Source organism: Schistocerca nitens, chromosome 3, assembly GCF_023898315.1.
Source record: "Schistocerca nitens isolate TAMUIC-IGC-003100 chromosome 3, iqSchNite1.1, whole genome shotgun sequence".
In the NCBI taxonomy this organism is placed as follows: domain Eukaryota; kingdom Metazoa; phylum Arthropoda; class Insecta; order Orthoptera; family Acrididae; genus Schistocerca; species Schistocerca nitens.
The window spans coordinates 666,204,257-666,210,256 of record NC_064616.1 but is presented as its reverse complement, the minus strand read 5'-3'; positions in this window follow the sequence as shown (position 1 = coordinate 666,210,256).

The window sequence follows — 6,000 nt, the reverse complement described above, 5'->3', positions numbered from 1 at the left end:
CAAGCACGGGACCCCGAGCTAATGTGGCCCTCCTTCCTTTCCGGGCTGCATACCTTCCTTTTCCGCATCCTTCCCTCTCCCCCATCTTCGCCCCTCCCCCCCTCACCTCTGGCTCTTTCCTTCCCTTTCTCCCCCTCTGGGAGTACGGTTTGTGCCTACGTCCTGAGACGGACGCTCAAAAATGTACCGCATTCTTCGCCTTCTCTGCTTGTATGTCTTCATCCTTCCTTTGTCCTTCTCTTTTCCTTACCTCTTCTCTTTACCCTTTTCTCCGCTGCGGCGTTTGAGACCTCTCCTCTTTCCTTTCTCTTTCTTTGTTTTTCCCTTTCTCTTTCTTCCTCCCTGTGCGTGTCTGAAGGCCGACCCACGCATTTTTGTGCGTAGCCGGTGACGAGGTAACGCGTAATTCCCCGCCCCGGGTAGACAGGTAGGACACGTACGTACCCCCTGGTAACGGCCAGGCCCAGGGAGGGGTGATTACCCGAGCTGATACCTTCCGAAAGTGCCGATTGGTCCCTCCGTCCGTTTGTCGGGAGGTGTGACCTGATGTGTGAACAATCACCTAAGGCGGGAGTGCCCTCAGAGGGGGCCCCCACATGGGAGGAGCGCGCCATCAGAGACGCCGGTAATCATGGGGGATTCTTCCGCAATGGTTTCCGCACCTTCCACTATGTCTGCTCACAAGCGTAAGTTCACTGAGTCTCAGCCACAGACAGTTCTTCCATCGTTGCCACAGTTCCTTGTTGTTTCTCGGTCTGACGAAGGTCACGACTTCTCCACGGTCAACCCATTCATTATTCAGAAAGGTGTCGACGCAATTGTAGATCCTGTAAAGTCTTGTTCCAGATTACGGAATGGCACCTTGTTGTTAGAAACAGTCAGTGCCCTCCAGGCACAAAAATTGCTGCGTACTTCACTGCTCCACACCTTCCCTGTCCGGGTTGAAGCGCACCGCACTTTAAATTCCTCACGTGGAGTTGTTTATACACGCTCCCTCGATGTATTGTCTGACGAAGAAATTCAGCACTACCTGTCTGACCAGGGCGTAACGGCTGTTCATAGAGTTCTGAAAAGAGTTGACACAAACATCATTCCAACCCGCACTGTCTTCTTGACATTTGACAAAGTTCAACTCCCATCGAAAATCCAAGCAGGCTATGAGATAATTTCCGTTAGCCCTTACGTCCCAAACCCTATGCGTTGCTATCGGTGTCAGTGGTTCAATCACACCAGCCAGTCCTGTTCCAATCCGGCCAAATGTGTTACGTGTGGCAAGGATGCCAATGAGGGTGCTTGTCCACCTCCATCCCCTCGCTGCATCAACTGTATGGGTGACCACGCTGCTTCCTCTCGAGATTGCCCCGTTTTTAAGGACGAAAAGCTCGTCCAGGAAATCAGAGTGAAGGAAAAGGTGTCGACCTTTGCTGCTCGAAAATTATTCGCCAGTCGACAGCCCACCGTGACTCAGACGGGAAAATACAGCACTGTCCTTGCTTCTCCTCGGCCAACAAAGAAGGCGGCCACGCAGACTTGCGACCTCACCTTTAGTGCCACGATAGTCAGATCGGCCAGCGCAAAGATCGCCCGTTCAACCTCACCACTTTCGCCTGCCCACTCTATGGCTCACCCTTCATCGGGTTCTGCTAAATCTCGAGCCCAAAAGTCAGACACCAAGACTTCAAAAAAAGAGCATACTCGTGAAGATTTTTTACGTACCCCAACTGCACAACCATCGTTTCCTCCTTCATCTAAACATCATATTTCCAAGAAGGCTACAAAGAAACCCAGTTCCTCTCCTTCTCCGCCAAGGCATGTCCATCTACAGCACCACCTGGCGGAAATCGCCCTCGGCCGTCTTCTGTGTCGCCGAGGCGCATTGCTGGCGGCCGATCAACCGGCCAATCGCTGGTGGCAGGAGCTACTCCTGAACAACCTATGGATCAGGATCTTCTGCCTTCGGCTGAATGCCATTCCATGCTGTCGGTCGCAAGCTCTGAGCAGTCGTTGAGTTGACGGCAACCTTGGTCACATTCCTCCATTTTCTGTTCACCCTATGTCCATTATCCACTGGAATATCCGCGGCATTCGAGCCAATCGGGATGAATTGTCGATCCTCTTACGATCCTACTCGCTGGTCATCTTCTGTCTTCAGGAAACAAAGCTGCGTCCCCATGACCGCTTTGTTCTCCCTCATTTTCAGTCCATCCGATATGACCTCCCCTCTGTTGAAGGTACTCCAGCCCATGGAGGACTCATGATTCTTCTCCATGATACTCTCCATTATCACCCAATCCCCTTAAACAGTTCCTTCCAAGCTGTCGCCATCCGTCTTTCCCTTTCCGGATACACGTTCTCTCTTTGTACTGTATACATTCCATCGTCCACACAAATGGCACGAGCTGATCTCCTTCATCTTCTTGGTCAGCTTCCACCCCCCTATTTGCTGGTTGGGGACTTCAATGCCCACCACTCGCTTTGGGGATCTCCACATCCTTGTCCACGTGGCTCACTATTGCTAGACGTCTTCCACCAAGCGGATCTAGTTTGCCTCAACACTGGGGTCCCTACATTTTTGTCTGCCTCCACGACAAATTTATCTTATTTGGACCTTGCGGTCGGTACTGTTCCGCTAGCTCGGCGCTTCGAATGGTTCGCTCTTGATGACACACACTCGAGTGACCACTTTCCATGTGTCCTTAGACTGCAGCCTCACTGCCATATATGCGCCCGCGACGCTGGAAGTTTGCCCAAGCCGATTGGACACTTTTTTCGTCTCTAGCGACATTCGATGACCGTCACTGTCCCAGCGTCGACGATGAGGTCACACATATTATCGACGTTATTCTTACAGCTGCGGAACGTTCAATACCACGCACCTCCGAATTGCCCCAGCGCCTCCCAGTTCCTTGGTGGAACGAGGCATGCCGTGACGCAATACGTGAGCGGCGACGTGCTCTTCGCGTTTTCCGCCACCATCCTACTTTGGCCAACTGTATCCGCTATAAGCAGTTCCGTGCGCGATGCCGTCGTGTCATCCGCGATAGCAGGAAGGCAAGCTGGAAATTCTTTATCAGCTCCTTTAACACCTTCACTCCGTCCTCGGAAGTTTGGAGTCGGCTTCGACGGTTCTCAGGCGCGCCTAGTTTCTCCCCGGTCTCTGGGCTCACTGTCGCGCATGATACATTAGTGGACCCCGTCGCAATTTCTAACTCATTGGGTCAGCACTTTGCTGAGATTTCGAGCTCTTCAAATTACCCGCCAGCGTTTCTCCCGAAGAAACGTGCAGCGGAAGAGCGACATCTTGCTTTCTCCTCTCAAAATCGCGAAAGCTACAATACTGTTTTCTCCATGCGGGAACTCCAACATGCACTCTCTTCTTCTCGCTCCTCCGCCCCAGGACCGGATGGTATCCACGTCCAAATGTTGCTTCATTTATCAACACATAGTCCGCGCTACCTCCTTCGCCGTTATAATGGAATTTGGACCGACAGTACTTTTCCCAGACGATGGCGGGAAGCTATCGTCGTTCCTGTTCCGAAACCTGGAAAGGACAAACATCTCCCCTCTAGCTATCGCCCCATTTCTCTCACGAGTAGTGTCTGTAAGGTTTTGGAGCGTGTGGTGAATTACCGTTTAGCTTGGTGGCTGGAATCCCGCAGTCTTTTAACACCTGCCCAATGCGGATTCCGAAAGCATCGTTCTGCAGTTGACCATCTTGTTGCTCTCTCCACTTATGTCATGAACAATTTTCTCCAGAAACGCCAAACAGTAGCAATATTTTTTGATCTGGAGAGAGCATATACCTGTTGGAGGACAGGCATCCTCCGCACACTATTCTCTTGGGGCTTTCGAGGTCGGCTGCCCCTTTTTCTTCGCGAATTTATGGCAGAGCGCACATTTAGGGTGCGGGTGAACACTACTCTCTCCCGTACTTTCTCTCAAGGAAACGGGGTACCCCAGGGCTCCGTGCTGAGTGTTGTACTGTTTGCCATTGCCATAAATCCAATTAAGAATTGTCTCCTTCCTGATGTCTCGGGCTCCCTCTTTGTGGACGATTTTGCGATCTACTACAGCTCTCAACGGACCAGCCTTCTTGAACGACGTCTTCAAGGATGTCTCGATCGCCTCCACTCTTGAAGCATCGAAACCGGCTTCCGTTTTTCTCCTAGTAAGACCGTTTGTGTTAATTTTTGGCGACGTAAGGAGTTTCTTCCACCCTCCTTACATCTAGGACCTGTCAACCTTCCGTTTTCAGACGTCGCTAAATTCTTGGGTCTTATGTTTGACAGAAAACTGTGCTGGTCCTCCCACGTTTCCTATCTTTCGGCTCGCTGTCTGCGATCCCCCAACACCCTCCGTGTCCTGAATGGTACCTCCTGGGGAGCGGACCGAGTGGTCCTTCTCCGCCTCTATCGCGCCTTAGTGCGCTCGAAATTGGACTATGGAAGCATAGTCTACTCCTCTGCTCGACCGTCTATTCTTCGGCGTCTCGACTCTATCCACCACCGTGGATTACGTTTAGTGTCTGGAGCTTTTTACACCAGCCCTGTGGAAAGCCTTTATGCTGAGACTGCTGAACCTCCGCTGTCCAAACGGCGAGCAGTCCTTCTGAGTCGTTATGCTAGCCATCTGTCTTCCATGCCTGCTAATCCAGCCCATGACATTTTTTTCGACGCCTCCTTTGATGTGGGGTATGCAGGCCGCCCGTCCTCCCTACTACCACCGGGAGTCCGCTTCCGTCAACTGCTCCATTCTCTTTCCTTCCGCTTTCCTAAAACCTTCTTGACAACTTGGGGTACAGCACCGCCTTGGCTCCGTCCCCGGATCTGCCTGCTCCGTGACCTTTGTCGATTTCCCAAGGATGGTACCCCTTCACTTGTTTATCGTCGGGCATTTGCTGCTCTATGTGCACAAATGAAGGAAGCCACATTTATTTACACCGATGGCTCGAAAACATCGTTAGGTGTAGGGAGTGCCTATATTGTTGGCGACACCTCAAATCACTTTCGGCTTCCCGACCAGTGTTCGGTTTATACTGCGGAGCTTTACGCTGTTCTCCAGGCTGTCCACTACATCCGCCGCCATCAGCGTATACAGTACGTTATCTGCTCAGATTCTCTCGGCTCTCTCCTCAGTCTCCAAGCTCCTTACCCTGTCCACCCTCTGGTCCACCGGATTCAGGACTGTCTGCGCTTGCTCCACCTGGGGGGCGTCTCGGTGGCGTTCCTCTGGCTCCCGGGACACGTTGGTATCTGTGGAAATGAGGCGGCCGATATAGCAGCCAAGGCTGCAGTCTCTCTTCTTCGGCCAGCTATTCAATCGATTCCCTTCGCCGATCTACGGAGCGTTTTATGTCGTCGTGTTGTTCTTTTATGGCACGCACATTGGTCGACACTTCCCCATAATAAATTGCGGGACATGAAAGCTCTTCCTTGTGCTTGGGCCTCTTCCTCCCGAACGCGTCGTCGGGAGGAGGTAATTTTAACTAGACTCCGGATAGGGCACTGTCTTTTTAGCCATCGACATCTTTCAAGCGGCGATCCTCCCCCACTCTGTCCCCACTGCTCTCAGCTGTGGACGGTAAGACACCTTTTAATTGAGTGCCCCTATTTTAATCCGTTACGCTCCCGTCTACAGCTGTCGCCTGATGTATCGTCGATTTTAGCAGATGACACGCGCTCAGCCGATCGCGTTCTCGAGTTTATTAGTGCCAGTGAAATGATGTCAGTCATTTGAAGCTTTTTTTGGGGACAACCAAGCCCTTTCTGTAGTGGATTTTTAAGCCTTCCTTCTGCTTTTAGTTTCTCCAATTTTATGACTTTCGTTCCCCTTGCTGCTGGTTTCCATTTTCGGTTTTTTACTGTTTCCTAAGACACGGTCCGGGCGCTAATGACCATAGCAGTTTTGCGCCCTAAAACCAAAAAACAAAAAAAAAACAAAAAGATTGCACCGGAACTGCTGCGAGCAACTGTTGATCGCGTTATTTTAAGAGAGCAGTAT